Source organism: Tamandua tetradactyla, chromosome 8 (assembly GCF_023851605.1).
Source record: "Tamandua tetradactyla isolate mTamTet1 chromosome 8, mTamTet1.pri, whole genome shotgun sequence".
NCBI lineage: Eukaryota > Metazoa > Chordata > Mammalia > Pilosa > Myrmecophagidae > Tamandua > Tamandua tetradactyla.
This window is the reverse complement of record NC_135334.1, coordinates 48,293,739-48,316,629: the sequence shown is the minus strand read 5'-3', so window position 1 is coordinate 48,316,629 and position 22,891 is coordinate 48,293,739. Positions and strand designations below refer to the sequence as shown.

General features: G+C 40.2%; 1 long non-coding RNA gene across 1 annotated transcript; it reads right to left on the bottom strand.

The window, feature by feature from the left end:
• Positions 1-641: 641 nt before the first annotated feature.
• On the bottom strand, positions 642-22,106 carry LOC143643377 (uncharacterized). The gene is made up of 3 exons (XR_013156247.1): positions 21,946-22,106; positions 2,662-2,747; positions 642-2,402 (listed from the first exon to the last, which is right to left on the bottom strand). It is a non-coding gene; the product is annotated as an uncharacterized LOC143643377 (long non-coding RNA).
• Between the last annotated feature and the right edge of the window lie 785 nt (positions 22,107-22,891).

Genomic DNA, 22,891 nt, shown 5'->3' with positions numbered 1-22,891 from the left:
GGATATATTGACAACTGCTGGAAATGGGTCCAAAAATTTCATGGCTTAAAAAGGAAACCACACTGGAAATTTAAAAATGTTAGAACAACAAAAACACTAAACTAAAAAAAAAGTGTAAATGGATGTTTACAGGGAAATTGGGAAATTTAACAAAATTTTTTTAAATAATGGAAATTGTTTAAAACAAAATCAGATTCTTTCATTTATTTTTATTTACCTTTTAATGGAAATTTCCAAACATGAGCTAACGTAGAGAACAGTATAATGGATCCTCACTTACTAAGCTTCAACAATTACCACACTATGTACAATTTTGTTTCATATACACTCCCATTCGTGTTTGTACTCCTTGCTGCATTATTTCATAGCAAAATCAAGCCATCCTATAATTAAAATCTAGTTTGTTGCAGGAGAGGGAGGGAAGCTAGTAAAATGAAGTTTTAGCAAAAGTCATGAAGGAAAGAAGGAAAAGTACAAATTAAATAAGATTAGAGATAAAAAGATAGAGATTTCAGAATATCATGTGAATACCATAACACCCTCATGTCGATAACTTTGAAATTTTAAAGACATTGATAATTTTTCTAGAAAAATTTAAGTTTGCAAAATTTATCCAAGAAGAGAAAGAAAAACTTACTGGCGTGTCGCAGTTAAGAGCACAGATTCTACAGCCGGACCACATGGACTTGGTTCTGGATCTCCCACTTGGTAACTTTAAGAAAGCTACTTACCCCTTATCTGCCTCAGTTTTAGCATGTGTGAAATGGGAATAATAATTGTACCTACATCATAAGACTATTGTGCTGCATGAATGAATATTAGTTGTTGAAATGCTTAGATTAGAATGGGGACCTGACACATAGCACAACTACATTTGTCACCTATTACTAATACGGTCTTAACAAAATAACAGATGGTATCAGGAGTCAAAAATGTCCTACCCAGAAAAGGAAACAGAGCACAAAAGATTTATAGCTGTATTGTACCATATTCAAAGAACAGATAACACCCATTTTATACGAACTGTTCAGAGACTAGACAAAGAAATAAACTTATTTTATGAGACAAAATAATTTGATACCTAAACCAAAATCATTATTCAAAAAATACTGGCTAACCTTACTTATAAACATAGATGTAAAAAATCTAAATGGGAGCAAAACCAGTTTAGCAGTATATAAGGATAGGTTTTAAAAATAAGGTCAAGCATGATTTATCCCAGGAATGCAAAGAAGATATAACTTTCGAAATCTATCAATGTAATTCATCACATTAGCAGATTAAGAGACAATCAATACAGTCTTCACAATTGGTGTAGAACAAGCATTTGGTAAAATCGATACTCATTTATGACTATCCCTTAGAGTGAAGCCTGGTAATATTCAATTTATTCTACTCCATGCTGCCTAAGGCTTTGACAATAGAGGAGCCAGAAGTTTAAGTATGTTTCTGAATGTTTGGAAAACCATCCAAACCCAACAGAAGAAAACTGCATTTGGTCAATGCTTAGAGATGTGCTGTCTAATATGGCACATCTCTAGCCACATGTGGCTATTGAAACTTAAAGTAAATAAAATTAAATAAACTTAAAAGTCCACATTTCAAGTCCTTAAAGGTCACACCTGCTAGGAGCTACATATTGGAAAGTGCAGATATAGACCCATTCCATCTCTGCAGAAAGTTCTACAGGAGAATGCTGACACAGATAATTCCTATGGATCCTTCAAAATCCAAATCAAACATCTTTTCTCACTCCTCCAAGCAAAGCTCTGTTTGGTTCACAGTGCCAGGTATGTCCTGGGCACTAGGATTTTAGAGGTGAGGAAAATGTGATTGATGCTCTGGAAGAAATTAGAACAGAGGTTCCAATGGGGACAATTTTGCTTCCAGGGCACATTTGGAAATGTCTGGAGACAATTTTGTTTGTCACAACTGATGTGTGAGGGTGGAGTGTTTTACGGGCATCTAGCAGGTGGAGGCCAATGGTGCTGCGGAACATTCTGTAATGCACAGGACTTCCTCCTACACCAGAATTTTTTCTGGCCCAAAATATTAATAACACTGAGGTTGAGAAACCCTGGCTTAGAGCCTTGTTGGGGAGAAAAACACATAAGCAGACAATTTCAGTATAATGTGGAAAGTGGAGAGAGAATGGATGTGCACAGAGATGGAGTTGGGACACTTTCCGAGCTGCATCTGGAAGGAGCTGGATGATGAGCTGCCTCCTCTTCTATGAGCCCATGATACCTGCATTATCCTCCTTATAGCACCCAACACTGCACTATATTTTAACCATGGGTTTGCATGTACATATCCCTGGCTAGCCTGTGGATTCTTCAAGAGCAGGTATTGTGTCTAATTCATTGAAGAGTATGCAGGGCTTCGTTTGGTGACTGGACCACCTAGGTGAAATACAAGAAAGTTTGCATGGGTGAGCAATGATTGATAGATATAATCTCCCTTTCCACTCTCCAAAGGAAGCATAGCTGGATAGATCATCATGTGAATTACTTTGCTGCTTATAGAAGGATTTTCTTTTTAAAAAGGTGCAGCACTCTGTCAAAATGAGTAAAATTTGTCACCAGAGCTTATGTTTTCAAAAAGAGGCCTGTCCTAGGCAGTTGTTTCTGAGAGATGAGTTGGGGGATTTAGTTCACATACCTCAGTGTCTTAAAATGCTCCACGTTCTGTCTTTCTGACAGCATCGATTCATCATGCAGTCCATCATTCAGTCAGAACAGCCAATGCTGCAAACAAAGCAACAATTTACTGTCAAAATGCAATGTAATTGGAGCCAGGGAACGAGGGGACAGCACCTCCGTGGAGAACAGATGTCAGGCCACAATATGATATGGCCATTCCCTTTAAATTTTGTAGACTGACGTGCTGTTCTCCAGTACTTTGGGGGGAAAAAATCCTTAAGTGCTGTGAGAGGTTATAAGCTGTGGCAGATCACATTGTGTACTGCAGTTTGTTCTTGCTCTTATGCTCGGACCACATTCTAATGTGGACCCGTAGTAAATAAACTTTCTTCAAGATGCTACTTCAGTTGAGGTATGGCTCCACTGAATCCAGTTGGATTTTAATCTGGATTATTGGAATCCTTTATAAGCAGAGTGATAGTCAGATAGAAAGAAGCCATAGGGAGCAGCCAGAAGCTGGAAGTCAACACGAAACCAGAAAAGAGAAGATGACCCATGTGCATTGACATGTGACAGGAAAGCCAAGGACCAAGGATCACCAGCAGCCAGCCCAGAATGCCAGTCTTCCAGGAAAAAATGTTATCTTGCTAATGCCTCAGTTTTGAACTTCTCCCAGCCCCAAAACCATGTGTCAATAAATCTCCATTGTTAAGCCAACCCATTGTATGGTATTTATTTTAGCAGCAGGGAAATTAAAACACTAGCAAATACTATCTTGGCTTTGGTTAGCCTAAATCTTTCTCTTGGGCATGTTTGTATCTGTTTTCTGGCCCTTGGTTCCGGTATTTACAAAACCTTTCCTAAGCTAGCTAGAAGAATCTTAGATTGAAAACCAGAGCAGAAAAAAGTTTACTGAATATGTAAAAACTTATGTCAATAAGAAAGAGAGAAACAATTCATTAAAAAATAAAGGCAAAAGATATAAGCAGGCAATTCCCAGACAAGGAAACCTAAATGGCCTATAAATATCTGGAAATGCTACTAGTGATCAGAGAAATGCCAATTAAAACAACAAAATGATACACTCATTATGTTGGCAAAAAAATTAAAGCTGAAATACCAAGAATTGGTAAGAATGTGGGGAAACAGGAATGCTCAGATATTGCTGGTGAGAATACAAATTAGTACCACCATTCTGGGGAGAATTTAGCAATGTCTAATAGAGTTTGGAATATTCAAATTCTGTGATTCAGCAATTCCCCTTCCATGGAGACACATGGGTAAGATTTTTTTTTATTGCAGCACTGTTTAAATAATGAATATATTGGAAACAACACAAATATCCATTAGCAGAAGAATGAATAAAAAGGATGGACTACTGTTTTAGTTTGCTAAGGCTGATGAAATGCACTATACCAGAAATGGGCTGGCTTTTAATCATGGGAATTTATTAACTTACATACAATTCTGAGACCATGAAAATGACCAAACTGAGGCTTCAATAGGTGATGCTTTCTCCCTGAAGACTGGCTACTGGTGAACCGCAGTTCCTCTGTCACGTGACCAGGCACATGGCAATGTCTGCTTGGTCTCTCCCTTCTTTCTCAGGTTTCATTGCTTCCAATTTCTGGCTTCAGCCACTTCCTCTCTTTTCTCCGTATGTCCTCTCTCAGCTTCTCTGGCTTTTCTCTCTAAGCTTATCTGGTTTTTTTTTTCTGTCTTCTGTCTCTTTTAGCTTCTGTGTGGATTCTTCTCTGTCAGCTTCTTATAAAGGGCTCCAATAAGAGGATTAAGACCCATCTAGGGCATGCCTCAACTGAAATAACCTAATCAAAGAGTCCCATCCACAATAGGTCTGCATGCACAGGAATGAATTAGCTTTAAGAACATGATCTTCTCTGGGGGTACATATACCTTCAAACCACCACAACTACTATTGAGTAATCAAAGTGAATGAAATATATCAATATGTACTAGCATGCATATATTTCTAGAACACACAATTGCATGAAAAAAGCAAGTAGCATAACTTTATATACAGCATTAAAACAGTTACATAAAAATGTTACAAAATTCAGAATACAGGATGACATTGGTTCATATTTTAGAACTTCACCTCCTATATGAGACTAAAGGAAGAGAGGTTTATTTGTCCAAAACCTAAATTTCCTGTAGCACATAATCTAACTCAACCTGTCTGGATAGCTCATTTAAACAACCAGAACACATGTTGAGAAAGAAGAAGTCGAAAATATGAAAACCTTCTGTGGAAACTAATAGGTGCTGAGAAACTGGTCATTAATTTAAAATAGGTTTTATGTGGTTCGTGTTCCCCTGGAGATGTGCCATCAAGATCCTTCCCTTATCCTGACACAGCCTGCACAGCATTCACCCCTACTTTCTCATCAACTTGACTTGTAACAGAAATTTGCTATCAGCCAGCCATTCCTTCTTCCCGTTGGGTTTTGTTCACCGAATCCTCTTGAGCATCCATGCTCTGTCAACCACAGATGGTGGAGGTTTAACAGAGTCCATCCCTGCTCTCGAAGGCTTTACTAGTTGCAGCAGGACAGTCTTGGGAATGGACCACTTCAAGAGAACGCAGTATCACATAAGACAGAGGTTTGCCCAGAGTCTTGGGGGGAAATAAGGTATTCCATGGAGAGATGAAGTGTAGTCTGAGATTAACTCGATAAATGATTGTTGGGCAGAGTGCTATAGGGTCCCGACACAGGTCCCGGTGGGCACCCATGAAGACCCCACCTCCTACAGCAGCAGTGTCCATTTCTGCACTGGTGAGAATGCTCTATTTGTAGCCACCAGCCATGTGGCTGGTGTGATGAAGGGACAGAATTTTTATTTAATTTTAATTCATTTTAATTTAAATTTAGAAAGCTATGTATGAGGGGATATAAGGCTACTTCAGTGGTAGAATTCTTGCATGCCATGTGGGAGACCTGGGTTAGATTCTTGGCCCATGCACTCGCCTCACCCCCCTCAAACAAAAAAAGAATTTTTAAATGGTGGTGCAATAATAGGATACTCACATGGAAAAAGAATAAAATGTGACCCCCACCATACAGCATACAAAAAAAAAAGCTATGTGTGGTAAACAAGAATACAGGGGTAAGGATAATATGGTCTGTATTTTAGAACTTCACCTACTATTTGAGACTAAAGGAAGAGAAGTTTATTTTGTCCAAAACTTAAATTTTCTGTAACACATAAACTAATTCACCTGCTGGATAGCTCATTTAAACACCAAAAACACATGGAGTCCAGAACTGGAATGAAGGCTTGTCATTCTGAATAGTTTAAGGTAATACCTGGATATATCACAGAGTATGTTGAGCAGATAATTAAAAAGTATTGGCAAAGTCCCCTGAGGGACAGGAGAAAAAACATGAAGCAATTAAACTTCACCCCCAGGGAAACCCTTGATACTGTCTCAAAACAAACATTAGGGAGTCCCAGGTCAATAGGTCAAGTTCTTGATCTTGAGACTTGCTCTTGTGACACTTATTTCTGTAGAAGAGAAGCTAAGCCTACCTTTAGTTATGCCTAATAGTTGCTTCCAGAAAACCTCTTTTGTTGCTCTCTCTCTCTCTCTAAGCCCAACTCTGCAAGGAAAATCATTATGTTCCCTCCTACATGGGACATGACTTCCAGAGGTGAAAGTCGCCGTAGCAACATTGGACATGACTCCCAAGGATGAGCCTGGCCCTGGCACTGTGGGATCAGCAATGCCTTCCTGCTCAATAGGGGAAAAGAATTTTAACAATATAAGGTATCAGTGGCTGAGAGAGTTCAAATAGAGTGGACAAACTGTACAAGTGAAATCATTGCCCTCCCTGCTAAGTGCAACATGACATCCAGGGGTGAAAGTCTCCCTAGCAGCATGGGAGATGACTCCCAGGGATGAACCTGGCCCTGGCACCACGGGATCAACAATGCCATCCTGACCAAAAGGGGGAAAAGGAGTATAACAAATAAGATATCAGTGGCTAAGAGAGTTCAAATAAAGTCGAGAGGCTACTCTGGAGGTTACTCTTACGCAAGCTTCAGTTAGACATTGCTACCTATCATAATTTGCCAAACCGCAACCAAAACCATCCAAGCCAATCCTAAAGAACACCTAGGGCATTATATAAGATTCTACAAAGTTCCATGCATTAGGGTAACTTTCCAGAAACCTACTACCTCCAGATGGGTTCCTGGACCAGATAAGTTCTGAAATGCAAAGGGCCCAGCCTCTCCAGAACATCAACTAGTTCCATCCCCCTATCCCATATTATCAACAGCCCTTCCAACATGAAAAATTTAGAATAAGCATAGCCCAAATACCCCTAAAGAGTAGGAGAAAGATCAAAGGTAACGGTCGAGTTATACAGAGGATAGGGTTTAACAAATGGGTATAACTGCTGAATCATTAAGTTGATACTTCTTTTAGTCTCCATTATCTTAGAGCAGCTGGAAGTAAAAGCCTAAAATTTTGGAATTGTAACACATGCCAAACTCTAAAACCTGTTCTACAACCAATTGTTGCAATATGCTTTGAAATTTATTGCTTTTTTGTATCTATGTTATTTTTCACAAAAAAGAAAGAAAAAGTCGATTGTGATGATAAATGTACAGCTATATGATGATATTGTGAACCACTGATTGTATACTTCGGATGATGACAGAGTATGTGAATATATAATATATATCAATAAACACAAAAAAACATAAAAAATAAAATAAACAAATACAATTTAAAATTGTAGAAAAATTAGAAAATAATGAGGAATAAAAAAAATAGAGCGGAGAGGCTGTTCTGGGGGTTACTCTTATGCAAGCCTCAGCTAGATATTGCTATTTACCATGGTTTGCCAAACCCCAGCCAAAACCATTCCTGACAACGTAAAAGAATACGTGGAGCTTTTTCTGAGATTTTTACAAAGGTCCATGCACTATGATTACTTTCCAGAAACCTACAACCTCAAGATGGGTCCCATCGGGGACCAGAGAAGTCCCTGAAACCCAGAGGGGCCAGCCCTTCTAGAACATCAACTAGTTTCATCCCCCTATCTCATATTATCTAACATGCAAAAGTTAGAATGGGCATAGCCCAAATACCCATAAAGACTGGGAGAACGATTGACGGAGAAGAAATAGTTATAACAGAGAAGACAGGATTTATAAATGAGTATGACTGCTGAATGATTATACTGATATTTCTTTTTAGACTCCAGTGTCCTGGAACAACTAGAAGGAAAAAGCTAAAACTGTGGAACTGTAACCCATAACTAAACACTGAAATCTGTTCTACAACTAATTGTTGCAGTGTGCTTTGAAATTTATTGCTTTTGTGTATGTTATATTTCACAACAAAAAACATTAAGAAAAAAAGCTACGGGTGGCTAACGAAAAGAGTATTAGACAAAGTGGTCCTAGAGGGTCACCATCTACTGGAAAAGATAGCAAATGGCCATTACAGTGGCTAGATGATACAATTTATCAATTTTTTTTCATTCAATAAGCTTTTTTGAGGCCCCCTTATGTGTTACAGAGTACCTGCAGAGATGTCACCAGGGATCTGCATCCAGGGGGCCTCTACCACCAGCTGGGTCAAATTGCCCCTTTAGAGAATGATTCATAACATGCATAATACCCAGATGTAAGGAAGCCTCGCTGAATCCAAGGGTAGGGAGTATTTACCTAGTTTTGTCCCCTCTGAGCTTCAGCATCTTGACTGTGATCATCAGTAGAGCTCACTGATCCGGGTACACATTTCTATACCCATATATGTCAATGTTGAAATGACCTTTTGAGTATATGAAGACACAGAAGGACTTCCGGAGAAGATGGCGGCTTAATAAGATGCGCGGATCTTAGTTCCTCGTCCAGAACAGCTACTAGGGGAGTAGAAACGATAGAGAACAGCTCCCAGAGCCACGACAGAGATCAAAAAGACAGCGTACCCCATCCTGGAATGGCTGACTGGCTGGGAGAACCTGCTCCGGTGAGATCGCTGAGGGGCGCGGGCTTCCCCGGGCTGGGGCGGCAAGTGGCCGGAGTCACTCCCTTCCCCCTTCCCGGGCCAGCTGGGACAACTGGACAGGTGGTCCCCTCAAGCCGCGGCGGCTGGCGCCCCCACCACGCGCGGCCCCCCGGACCAACTGGGGGAATTGGATCGGAGATCCCCAGGCCACGGAGAACGGTGACCAGGGTCCCTTCCAAACACGTGACTTCCCGGCGGGCTGGGAACGGTGCACTCTCCCGGGCCGCAGCGGCTGGCGCCCTTCCACCACACTTGGCGCCCCGGGCTGACTAGGAGATTCGGATGGGCGCTCTCCCGGGCTGTGGCGGCCACTGACCCTCCCCACGTTCAGATCCCCGGGCCAGCTGGCACTCTTCCAAGCCGCTTCGGCTGGCGAACCTCCCCCAGGGTGAGAGTTTTCCAAAGTTAAAGGACCCACAGCACCTTTTACTGGTGGGACCCGCAGACAAACGTGTGCCACGAGCGCCACCTGCTGGGCAGGATAAGAAAAACAGAACCCAGAGATTTCACAGAAAAATCTTTCAACCTGTTCGGTCCAACAACCAGGGAAATCTGACTAAATGCCCAGACGCCAGCAGAAGATAATGGATCACGCTCAGAAAATTGAAAATATGGCCCAGTCAAAAGAACAAAGCAATAGTTCAAATGAGATACAGGAGCTGAGACAACTAATGCTGAATATACAAACAGAAATGGAAAACCTCTTCAAAAACGAAATCGATAAATTGAGGGAGGACATGAAGACATGGGCTGAGCAAAAAGAAGAAATAGAAAAACTGAAAAAACAAATCACAGAACTTATGGAAGTGAAGGATAAAGTAGAAAAGATGGAAAAAAAATGGATACCTACAATGATAGATTTAAAGAGACAGAAGATAGAATTAGTGATTTGGAGGATGGAACATCTGAATTCCAAAAAGAAACAGAAACTATAGGGAAAAGAATGGAAAAATTTGAACAGGGGATCAGGGAACTGAAGGACAATTTGAACCGCACAAATATACGTGTTGTGGGTGTCCCAGAAGGAGAAGAGAAGGGAAAAGGAGGAGAAAAACTAATGGAAGAAATTTTCAATGAAAATTTCCCAACTCTTATGAAAGACCTAAAATTACAGATCCAAGAAGTGCAGCGCACCTCAAAGAGAATAGACCCAAATAGGCGTTCTCCAAGACACTTACTAGTTAGAATGTCAGAGGTCAAAGAGAAACAGAGGATCTTGAAAGCAGCAAGAGAAAAACAATCCATCACATACAAGGGAAACCCAATAAGACTATGTGTAGATTTCTCAGCAGAAACCATGGAAGCTAGAAGACAGTGGGATGATATATTTAAATTACTAAAAGAGAAAAACTGCCAACCAAGACTTCTATATCCAGCAAAATTGTCCTTCAAAAATGAGGGAGAAATTAAAACATTCTCAGACAAAAAGTCACAGAGAGAATTTGTGACCAAGAGACCAGCTCTGCAAGAAATACTAAAGGGAGCACTAGAGTCAGATACGAAAAGACAGAAGAGAGAGGTATGGAGAAGAGTGTAGAAAGAAGGAAAGTCAGATATGATATATATAATACAAAAGGCAAAATGGTAGAGGAAAATATTATCCAAACAGTAATAACACTAAATGTTAATGGACTGAATTCCCCAATCAAAAGACATAGACTGGCAGAATGGATTAAAAAGCAGGATCCTTCCATATGCTGTCTACAGGAAACACATCTTAGACCCAAAGATAAACATAGATTGAAAATGAAAGGTTGGGAAAAGATATTTCATGCAAATAACAACCAGAAAAGAGCAGGAGTGGCTATGCTAATATCCAACAAATTAGACTTCAAATGTAAAACAGTTAAAAGAGACAAAGAGGGACACTATATACTAATAAAAGGAACAATTAAACAAGAAGACATAACAATCATAAATATTTATGCACCGAACCAGAATGCCCCAAAATATGTGAGGAATACACTGCAAACACTGAAAAGGGAAATAGACACATATACCATGATAGTTGGAGACTTCAATTCACCACTCTCATCAATGGACAGAACATATAGACAGAGGATCAATAAAGAAATAGAGAATCTGAATATTACTATAAATGAGCTAGACTTAACAGACATTTATAGGACATTACATCCCACAACAGCAGGATACACCTTTTTTTCAAGTGCTCATGGATCATTCTCAAAGATAGACCATATGCTGGGTCACAAAGCAAGTCTTAACAAATTTAAAAAGATTGAAATCATACACAACACTTTCTCGGACCATAAAGGAATGAAGTTGGAAATCAATAATAGGCAGAGTGCCAGAAAATTCACAAATACGTGGAGGCTCAACAACACACTCTTAAACAACGAGTGGGTCAAAGAAGAAATTGCAAGAGAAATTAGTAAATACCTCGAGGCGAATGAAAACGAAAGCACAACATATCAAAACTTATGGGACACAGCAAAGGCAGTGCTAAGAGGGAAATTTATTGCCCTAAATGCCTATATCAGAAAAGAAGAAAAGGCAAAAATTCAGGAATTAACTGTCCACTTGGAAGAGCTGGAGAAAGAATAGCAAACTAATCCCAAAGCAAGCAAAAGGAAAGAAATAACAAAGATTAGAGCAGAAATAAATGAAATTGAAAACATGAAAACAATAGAGAAAATCAATAAGACCAGAAGTTGGTTCTATGAGAAAATCAATAAGATTGATGGGCCCTTAGCAAGATTGACAAAAAGAAGAAGAGAGAGGATGCAAATAAATGAGATCAGAAATGGAAGAGGAGCCATAACTACTGACCTCACAGAAATAAAGGAGTTAATAACAGGATACGATGAACAACTTTACGCTAATAAATACAACAATTTAGAGGAAATGGATGGGTTCCTGGAAAGACATGAACAACCAACTTTGACTCAAGAAGAAATAGATGACCTCAACAAACCAATCACAAGTAAAGAAATTGAATCAGTCATTCAAAAGCTTCCTAAAGAGAAAAGTCCAGGACCAGACGGCTTCACATGTGAATTCTATCAAACATTCCAGAAAGAATTAGTACCAACTCTCCTCAAACTCTTCAAAAAAATCGAAGTGGAGGGAAAGCTACCTAATTCATTCTATGAAGCCAACATCACCCTCATACCAAAACCAGGCAAAGATATTACAAAAAAAGAAAACTACAGACCAATCTCTCTAATGAATATAGATGCAAAAATCCTCAATAAAATTCTAGCAAATCATATCCAATAACACATTAAAAGAATTATACATCATGACCAAGTAGGATTCATCCCAGGTATGCAAGGATGGTTCAACATAAGAAAATCAATTAATGTAATACACTATCAACAAATCAAAGCAGAAAAATCACATGATCATCTCAATTGATGCAGAGAAGGCATTTGACAAGATTCAACATCCTTACCTGTTGAAAACACTTCAAAAGATAGGAATACAAGGGAACTTCCTTAAAATGATAGAGGGAATATATGAAAAACCCACAGCTAATATTATCCTCAATGGGGAAAAATTGAAAACTTTCCCCCTAAGATCAGGAACAAGAAAAGGATGTCCACTATCACCACTATTATTCAACATTGTGTTGGAGGTTCTAGCCAGAGCAATTAGACAAGAAAAAGAAATACAAGGCATCAAAATTGGAAAGGAAGAAGTAAAACTATCACTGTTTGCAGACGATATGATACTATATGTCGAAAACCCGGAAAAATCCACAACAAAACTACTAGAGCTAATAAATGAGTACAGCAATGTAGCAGGTTACAAGATCAACATTCAAAAATCTGTAGCATTTCTATACACTAGCAATGAACAAGCTGAGGGGGAAATCAAGAAACGAATTCCATTTACAATTGCAACTAAAAGAATAAAATACCTAGGAATAAATTTAACTAAGGAGACAAAAAACCTATATAAAGAAAACTACAAAAAACTGCTAAAAGAAATCACAGAAGACCTAAATAGATGGAAGGGCATACCTTGTTCATGGATTGGAAGACTAAATATAGTTAAGATGTCAATCCTACCTAAATTGATTTACAGATTCAATGCAATACCAATCAAAATCCCAACAACTTATTTTTCAGAAATAGAAAAACCAATAAGCAAATTTATCTGGAAGGGCAGGGTGCCCCGAATTGCTAAAAACATCTTGAGGAAAAAAAATGAAACTGGAGGCCTCGCGCTGCCTGACTTTAAGGCATATTATGAAGCCACAGTGGTCAAAACAGCATGGTATTGGCATAAAGATAGATATATCGACCAATGGAATCGAATAGAGTGCTCAGATATAGACCCTCTCATCTATGGACATTTGATCTTTGATAAGGCAGTCAAGCCAACTCACCTGGGACAGAACAGTCTCTTCAATAAATGGTGCCTAGAGAACTGGATATCCATATGCAAAAGAATGAAAGAAGACCCATCTCTCACACCCTATACAAAAGTTAACTCAAAATGGATCAAAGATCTAAACATCAGGTCTAAGACCATAAAACAGTTAGAGGAAAATGTAGGGAGATATCTTATGAAACTTATAATTGGAGGCGGTTTTATGGACCTTAAACCTAAAGCAAGAGCACTGAAGAAGGAAATAAATAAATGGGAGCTCCTCAAAATTAAGCACTTCTGTGCATCAAAGAACTTCATCAAGAAAGTAGAAAGACAGCCTACACAATGGGAGACAATATTTGGAAATGACATATCAGATAAAGGTCTAGTATCCAGAATTTATAAAGAGATTGTTCAACTCAACAACAAAAAGACAGCCAACCCAATTACAAAATGGGAAAAAGACTTGAACAGACACCTCTCAGAAGAGGAAATACAAATGGCCAAAAGGCACATGAAGAGATGCTCAATGTCCCTGGCCATTAGAGAAATGCAAATCAAAACCACAATGAGATATCATCTCACACCCACCAGAATGGCCATTATCAACAAAACAGAAAATGACAAGTGCTGGAGAGGATGCAGAGACAGAGGCATTCTTATCCACTGTTGGTGGGAATGTCAAATGGTGCAACCACTGTGGAAGGCAGTTTGGCGGTTCCTCAAAAAGCTGAATATAGAATTGCCAAACGACCCAGCAATACCATTGCTGGGTATCTACTCAAAGGACTTAAGGGCAAAGACACAAACGGACATTTGCACACCAATGTTTATAGCAGCGTTATTTACAATTGCAAAGAGATGGAAACAGCCAAAATCTCCATCAACAGATAAGTGGCTAAACAAACTGTGGTATATACATATGCTGGAATATTATGCAGCTTTAAGACAGAATAAACTTATGAAGCATGTAATAACATGGATGGACCTAGAGAACATTATGCTGAGTGAGTCTAGCCAAAAACTAAAGGACAAATACTGTATGGTCCCACTGATGTGAACGGACATTCGAGAATAAACTTGGAATATGTCATTGGTAACAGAGTCCAGCAGGATTTAGAAAAAGGGCAAGATAATGGGTGATTGGAGCTGAAGGGATACAGACTGAGCAACAGGACTAGATACAAAAACTCAAAAATGGACAGCACAATAATACCTAAGTGTAAAGTAATCATGTTAAAACACTGAATGAAGCTGCATCTGAGCTATAGGTTTTTTTTTGTCTGTCTCTTTGTTTGTCTTTTTTTTTTTGTACTATTATTATTATTTTTATTTTTTTCTCTATATTAACATTCTATATCTTTTTCTGTTGTTTTGCTAGTTCTTCTTCTAAATCAATGCAAATGTACTAAGAAATGATGATCATGCATCTATGTGATGATATTAAGAATTACTGATTGCATATGTAGAATGGAATGATTTCTAAATGTTGGGTTAATTTCTTTTTTTTTTCTTTAATTAATACAAAAAAAAAAAGACACAGAAGGATTTGAGGGTAATGCACCCCGACTCTGGAACGAGGAGCACAACACAGCTTACACATCACTGTGTGTCCTTGTAAGACACGAGGATTCTGATACCAGGAACTCGGAGATGACTCTGGGGCTGCTCCTCAGCAGCATGGCTGAGGTTAAAGGACTGGCCCTGTTGGGATTATCTTCGGTGTGTCTCACTTTATTCCCATCAGGACATGAGCAGTATGGTCTGTGCTGGGACATTCCCTTCCTCCTCCAGACCTTTTTATCACCCGGGACTTCTTTGCGTGCTGCATTTGCTCAAAGCAGCCTCTTTATCAGCTGTTTCTGGGGAAGGTTTTGTCAGACACTGCCAGGGCTCTGTCTTTAAATTAGGCCCTCTGTGCTGTAGCTGCGTTCTCTGTAGCTGCTGTATTCTTTCCGTGGGGTCAACCATTATCTAAGTGCTGCTAGATGGGAGGGTGGTTTTAAACTCCTTTTGACAGGGAGAGTCACTTTCGGCAGCACATGGCCCTACCTGTGGAGCACAGCTAAGCATACTCCCTCCTGTTCTCTCCACAACTAACCAAAGGGCATCGCTGCTAACATATGTGCAAGACAGTGCGGCTTATATATATATATATATAAAATGGCTCTTGACTTGATGCCTTATGCCACGCAGTGGAAATGTTTTGGGACCTGTGTCACTTTCTCTGAGAACTGGTTCTCATCTTTCCCACTCTGCACTGTCACTGTGTGTGTGTGTGGGGGGGGAGACGGTTCCCAGCAGCCATGTCTGTGGCATGTGCCCTCACTACTCTGGTCCCAGAGACTGCACTACGGATGGGCATCTGGTCCAAGAATGCCTTCTCTGAGAATTTGGAGCTAGAAGAGAGAGAGAAAAAGAGAGAATGGTTTAACCTGTGACAACATGTGGCTACAACTGTGAAGCATAAATTGGAAAGCAGGTGAAGTCGGTCCCCAGAGAGAGACCATAATGAAGCAAATGCACCCAGAGTGCAGGAGGGGGTATGTTTAGCCGTGTTCCATAGGCAGTGCCATGTGCTGTCAAGGACTCTTCCCTGGGACTCAGCATCAAGGATTGAGAAAACCTTCTCGACCTAAAGGAAGAAGAAAGAAATGAGACAAAATAAGGTGTCAGTGGCTGAGAGATTTCAAATAGAGTCAAGAGGCTATCCTGGAGGTTACTCTTACGCATTATATAGATAACTCCTTTTTACTTTAAGGTGTATTAGAGTGGCTAGTGGGAAGTGCCTGAAACTGTAGAGCTGTGTTCCAGTAGCCATGTTTCTTGAAGATGATTGTATAATGATAAAGCTTTTGCAAAGTCACTGTGTGATCGTGAAAACTTTGTTCTGATGCGTCTTTTAACTATGGTGTGGACAGATGAGTAAAAAATATGGACTAAAAATGAGTAAATAATAGGGGGAACAAATGTTAAAATAAATTGGGTAGAGGGAAATACTAGTGGCCAGTGAGGGTTAGGGGGTATGATATGTACGAGTTTCTCCTTTTTATTTCTTTTTCTGAAGTGATGTAAATATTCTGAGAAATGATCATGGTGATGAATATACAACCGTGTGATGATATTGCGAGTCATTGATTGCACATCAAGTATAGAATGGTCATACATTAAGAATGTTTATTTGTATGTTGATTGGTTTTATTAATAAAATTTTTTTTTAAAAAAAGCAACTCTTCCTAGTTGAAGACTCTTCCAGTTACCCTGGAGGTTATTCTCATGCATTACATAGATGACCCTTTTTAGTTCATAGTGTATTGGAGGGGGTAGGCGGAAGTATCGGAAACTGTTGCACTGTGTTCCAGTAGCCTTGATTCTTGAAGACAATTGTACAATTTTATAGCTTTTACAATGTGACTGTGTGATTGTGAAAACCTTGTGTCTGGTGCTCCCTTTATCCAGGATATGGATAAATGAGTAAAAAATAAAGACAAAAAATAAATAATAGTGGGAGATAAGGGGTTAAAAATGGGGTAGATTGCAATACAAGTGGTCAATGAGAGGGAGGGGTAAGCATATGGCATGTATGAGTTTTTTCTTTTTATTTCTTTTTCTGGAGTGATGCAAATGTTTAAAAATGATCATGGTGATGAATACATAACTATGTGATGATATCGTAAGCCACCGATATTTTAAGTCCATCCATACTTTGGATGGACTGTATGGTGTGTGAAAAGATCTCAATAAATTTTTTTTAAGTGACCCTTCTTGTCAAAAGGAGTGTAAAACTACCCTTCCATCTCTGCATGCCACATCCCAATTCCTGTCTTTCCTCAATCTAAGCTGCAGCATTACCCTTGGTCCACAAGACATCCTTAAAACAAATTCCCCTGATTTTTTGGTAGAGTGAGCTGACACTTCTGTTACACACACACACACATGTGCGCGCGCATATGCACATATGCAGGAGCTCAGCACATGGCAGGCAGGGCAAGCAGAATTCTAACATGGCCCCAAGATTTGCACCCCAGGCATTCATGCCTCTGTGTTATCCCCTCCCCTTGAGTGTGGAAGCACCTGTAACTTGCTTCCGACCAATATAATATGGTAAATAGAAGGGATTTTGCAGATGTAATTAAGTTCCAAAGGAGAGATTATCCTGGCTGGGCCTGACCCATTCTCTCGATAAAAGAGTCTAGTGGTCAGAAATTCACTCTTTTCTGCTGATCTTGAAGAAACAAGATGCATGACTTCTACAGCTGCAAGGAAATGAATTCCGTCAGCAAGCACGTGAGCTTGGGAGGGAACCCTGGGCCTCGGCTGGGATGGGAGCCCTGGCTGCAGCTTGAGGACAGCCTTGTGAGAGCCTGAGCAGAGGACTGGCTGAGCCATGGCTGGACTCCTTATCCATGGAGACTGTTTCCAGTTCTAAGCTGCTAAATTTCTGGTAATTTGTTACCCAGCATTAGAAAATGAATACAGAAGTATATAAATGCTATGCTGTTGTTTCTTATTCAAATTCCCTTCTTCTCTCCTCTCTCCTTTGAGCAACACCCCGAGCTGTCTTTCGGGTCTGTCCTGGCAACGACCCCAATCCGCTGGTCAAGATGGACCCGCAGATGTTGGCTCAGCTGTGCTCCTACTTCTTACACTGCATCCTTGAGCCATGACCAAAGCCTTTCACTTGACAGAAATCTTATGAAAATCAGCTCATACTGTCATGCAATTGGTGGCTTTTCACAAAAACAAAGAAACAAAAAACTCATCCACTGGCAGCAGTGAGGAAAGAAGAGGGAGAGGGAGATTTTTAGGAATGTCTGATCCTGAGGACAAAAGCTTGTCTGAAATTGTTCATGCCCTGACACAAAACCCAAACACTTCCTGTTGGGAGTTTTCCTCATTTCTTCACGGGCAATAGGCTTTCATGGGAAATTAGGCAGAGTCTGCTTTGGCAGGAAGGACCTGGCTTCCTGCCCATACCCCCTCACCCAGCTGTCTCCCACAATGGCCAAGTCCACAAGTGTTGGCACCAGCAGGCCCCTGGCTATTCAGAACTCCTTAGGAAAGCTTAAGGCTGGGAGCCATAAGATATGGGTTGTGTGGGTTCTTGAATCCTCTAGTAGCCAACCCAAATGAAGGAAAGAAAATATACAAAATTTCTGCGTAACGTTTTATGGCTTCCAAGTTGCTTTAAGTCTCATTTATCATTTGATTCTCTCACCATCTCTGGAAGCAAGGTAGCTGTCATCATCCCCATTTTACAGATGAGAAAAACGAGGCCCAGAGAAGTCAAATGACCTACCCAAGATCACACAGCTCAGCAAGCGTCAGAACCAGAACTTTCTGACCATGAGTCCTGGCTTATTTGCTTCTTCCATAAAGAAGGGCTGAGGCATTCTGTGTGCCTGGCACCATGCTACATCCTGGGCAGATATGGTCTTGAGCCATCAACTAACCGCCGAGATAATTAGTTAAAGTGTGATTAGGAAGGAGATGTACAAGGCTCTATGAGAATATTTTAGAGGGAGCTCTAAGCCAGTTTGGAAAGTTGGGGAAGTTTTCACTGATATAATAACATTTAAGCTAAGATCAGAAAGCTAAAAGTCCTTAACCAGGAGAAGATGTAGATGGGGGAGCAATCCAGACAGAGGAAAGAGCTGACACTTTGGAGGAAGAGAAAAGTATACCAACGCAGCTCTAGGGTGGGGATGGGGAAGGGGTAAGGGGGCAAGGTGAGACTAGAGAGGCAAGCAGGGGCCAGACTCTGAAGTTACTTCAAGTTCTGATGAAAGATTTTTGCCTGTGTCTGAAGGGCGATGGGAAGCCTTGAAGGTTTTTAACCATGGGAGTTGCATATTCACATTTATATTTTCACAATATCACTCGACTCCATGTCGGGAACAGCCTGGAGGTAGGAAAGAATAAGAGTAGAAACGGGGAGACAAATTAGGAGGTATTGCAATGGTTCCAGCAAGGGAAAATGGTGAGAATAATAATGGCAGGGGGATGTAGGGAGGCAGGTGGGTTTCCTGACTGACTGGATATGGTGGTGATGAGAGAGGAAGAAATAGCAAAGATTTTCCTCTCTCTACCGCATTCGTTATCTCCCTGGCGAGGCTTCTTGTGTTCAGTTTCCTTCTTACAGAATAAAGAAAATATCAGGTCCTTCTCCACTGCAGCTGGAACACAAAGGAAGCCCAGACAGGTCTCGATGCAGTCTCAGCAAATCTCTTTAAATATCCCATTGTCGTGGCTTCACACTGCATCAGGAAAGCAGGCAAAATGTTTCCACTTGATGCTCATCTGTTTGATCAGACTCTGTGGAGGAGACATTGAACTTCTCTCCAGGCAGGAAAGATAAATAACTTGTTAGATAACAAATGGGTAAATGTCATGTTACCCAAAATGTTCAAAGTAGTCTCCTGATGTTAAGCCCTTTGGTCTTACCACAGTTTCTGAAGCCTGAGACGGCTGCTCTTGACAACGATAATGGAAGCATTTAAAAAAAAAAAGTCCTTAATTCCTTAAATCGTCCCTTAAAATTTCTGGAGCAGAGAGAGTTTATAAGAAGTAAACACAGCCCATGTCGTGGTATTATTGAGAGTGAGAAACCAAAAAGAAAGGATTTAGGTGACATTCAGTTTGTGTCTCTTGAAGAATGGTTAAGTAGAATAAACAGGGGCTTTTGGCATCTACTTGTCTCATTTATTAGCTGCATGATGTTGAATCTCCCTTTCTGCATCACAAATGACAATAAAAACCTCTATTTCACAGGCTATTATGAAAAGCAAGACAGTCCGTACAAAACTAGCCAAGGACCCAGTGCAGAGTTACCATTCAGTCAACGTGTGTCAGCCTTCTTGTGCTCAAAGGAGAAAACGTTTTTTGGTATTTTTTTTTTTGACCCTTGGTGTTCATTGGGAAATTCTGCATCCGCATTAGCAATAATGGGAGAGATGATTTCAATTTGAAACTGAAGGATCATAAAGCAAGTAACTTGGTTTTCAAAAAAAAAAATCAACAAACATTTATTGAGTAACTATTATGTGCTAATCATTTTTCAAGGTGATGTGGGAGACTGACAGAGGCATAAAATACAAACACACAGGCTGGTTGGGGAGCATGAAATGAAGATCTAGGAAGAAAGCTTGGTTAGGTTCAGTTTGGCTAAGTTGCAAGTACATGTATGAGAACTGTTGCCCTGCAGGGGTGGCAGAACTAGGATGACAGCTGGTAGGGTCTCGATTATAAGACCAACTTTCCCTATGTCAAGTACAATCCCTTTAGAGCAGCTGGAAGTAAAAACCTAAAATTGTGGAGTTGAAATCCATACCAAACTTGAAATCTGTCTACAACTAATTGTTGCAATGTGCTTTGTAATTTATTGCTTTTTTGTACCTATGTTATTTTTCACAAAAAAAGAAAAAAAAGTCTATTGTAATGATAAAAAAAAAAATCCTTCTAGCCTCCAATATTCTAAAGCAGCTAGAAGGAAAAATCTGAGAGGATTGTATAGGTAGCCCATGACAAACTCTGGGATCTGTCCTGTAACTGACCACTTGTTGAACAGTGCTTTGAAAATTACTGTTTTTTTCTTTCTTCGCTTTGTATATATGTTATACTATATAATAAAAAAAAGTTTAGAAAAAAAAAGAAACAAGCGGAATAAAAAAAAAAAAAAAAAGAATGCAATCCCTAACTGCTAGTTCAAAAAATATATATATCGAAGAACATTCTTTGGAGCAATTAAAAGTTGTTTTTGAGTCAGAATAAAACACGGCAGCTACAGGAGTCTGAGAATCCTGCTCAGACTTTTACCTGCAAAGCAGAAATCATTCATCCTAAATAAAATGTATAATTCAGTGAGTTTCCAGCAACAAAAATCTGCTTTAGAAATGGCTGTCAGAGAAATCTCAGCTGTAACGACCTCACCAGGAGAGACTGGAGGGCTCCATACGATTTCCAACTCAATTCAATATAGAAGTATTTTCTGCACATCTACTCTCTGTGCACGCTGTGGGATGCAGGGCTCCTGTTGAGGATTTCATGGGCTAGCAGAGGGGACATGCACATGAGCAAATACATTGTGAAACCGCTGCCGAGTGCAGCGGTAGAGACCTGTTCTGGTTTGGAGGTCAGGACCGAGCAGCGGGTGACTGATGACTGTTAGACCCAGAAGGGAAATGTCTGAGCTGGGTTTGAAGGGAGAGCTGTAGGCCCTGACAGAAGGACGAGTGGAAAATGGAAGGGTGAAATAGTGTTCCAGCAGTTGGGAGCTCTTATCAGGCCCCATCTCAGGGCTGACCCAGTTCAGAGGTAGAGCAAAAGCCATGGCTTTTCATGCTTTTTTTTTTTTTTTAATACTTACTGCTTTCTGACTCTTGGAATATTGAGCAGACTTGACTCCAAGACACCTCCTCCCCATTATTCAGTGCTTCTACTTTTAGCCTAAAGCTTTAATCCTTGTTCCAAAAACAGATACATAGTAGATTGTTGCTGCTCATTTATGTGTGAGTGAGGATGAAATCTGTTTGCTTTGCTGAGAGGAGGTTTTGGATAGTTAAAGAGCAAAAGTCTCTGAGTCCTCAACTAGAATGCTCGGTTGTGTTCAGCTCTTCCCTCTCCCACGCTCCCATTAGCTTCAAAACATTTGCTCCATCAAGCCAGCTAATAATCACTTATATATTTGAAATTTTACAAATCTGCTGTTTTTTAATGATTCCTTTTATTTTTCTAGGCTGCATTAGTAAGAATCTCTGCCAAATATCTGGATGAGCCTGCTAATTTTAACATAAATTGGAAGTTTATCTTTGGTTACAATCTGCTTCTTCCTTTCAGATACAACGGCACTGTGAGAAAGACAAAGAACAAGACTGTATTTTCTTTCTTCTCCCAACCCTGACGTTTTTAGAGAATTAAACTTACCTGGAAATGCAGGAACTGTGCTCCGATTCCTTCTGTGGCTCTGCTCTGTCTTCTAGGAGATTGCGTGCCTGTCTTCCTTAATTGCTTCTGTTACTATGTGACTTCCCAAGCCATTCTCCCAGGCATGCGAATACATATTTTGTGACTTGCCAGGCATTGTGTGTTATTGTTCTTAGAAAAATGCTTTGTTCCATTAGTCTCCTGCCTAAAAGCAGAAAAGACCGAAGTCAATCTGGCTGTCCTATTACTTCACATATTTTTAGAAGGTTCTGGGAAATGGGAAAATGCATAATCGAAGGGGAGCTACCATAAGATGTTCAGTGTGACCCAAATATTAAAGTTTGGGGGGAGGAAGCAGCCTTATGAAGCCCCAGATAACAGCAAGCATGGCCATGTCTGACAAAGGGCCATTGGTAGTGCTGCCACTTTCAGAGAGGGCCTCAGAGTATAGAGTCCAGAGGACCCAGCCGTGAAGCCAAGACATCTTTGCTTTCAGCAGTGGTGAGCTGAGGAAGCAGGTTGGAGAAGCAGCTTTGCCTCTCTCTGCAACCAAGAGAAGATTCTAGAGTGGTAGGGCAGAGCCTCTGAGCAAGTACACACTGGACTCCGTGAAAGCTGCTCTTTGCATCCCATAGAACTTCATTCTGGAAGGAACTATTAAAATGATCATACTTTTCAAACCCCAAGAAGAGTCCCCTCTTGGGACCATGATTTCTCATGGTACTGGAGAAGGCCTTGAGTGGAAGATCTTTACTATTCAATCTAGGACTCAGATTTTTTGACTTATGCCCACCCAAGGGTTTGGTGACAGGCAGATGGTGGTCAGATGGGGAGAAGGCCATCCCTCATGACTCATCTATTCAGATGGCTTTGAAGAAACTGCCACCATTCAGGACTTTGAGGGAAACCATTGGAATGCTAATGAGCAAAAGCAACGAAATCCCTC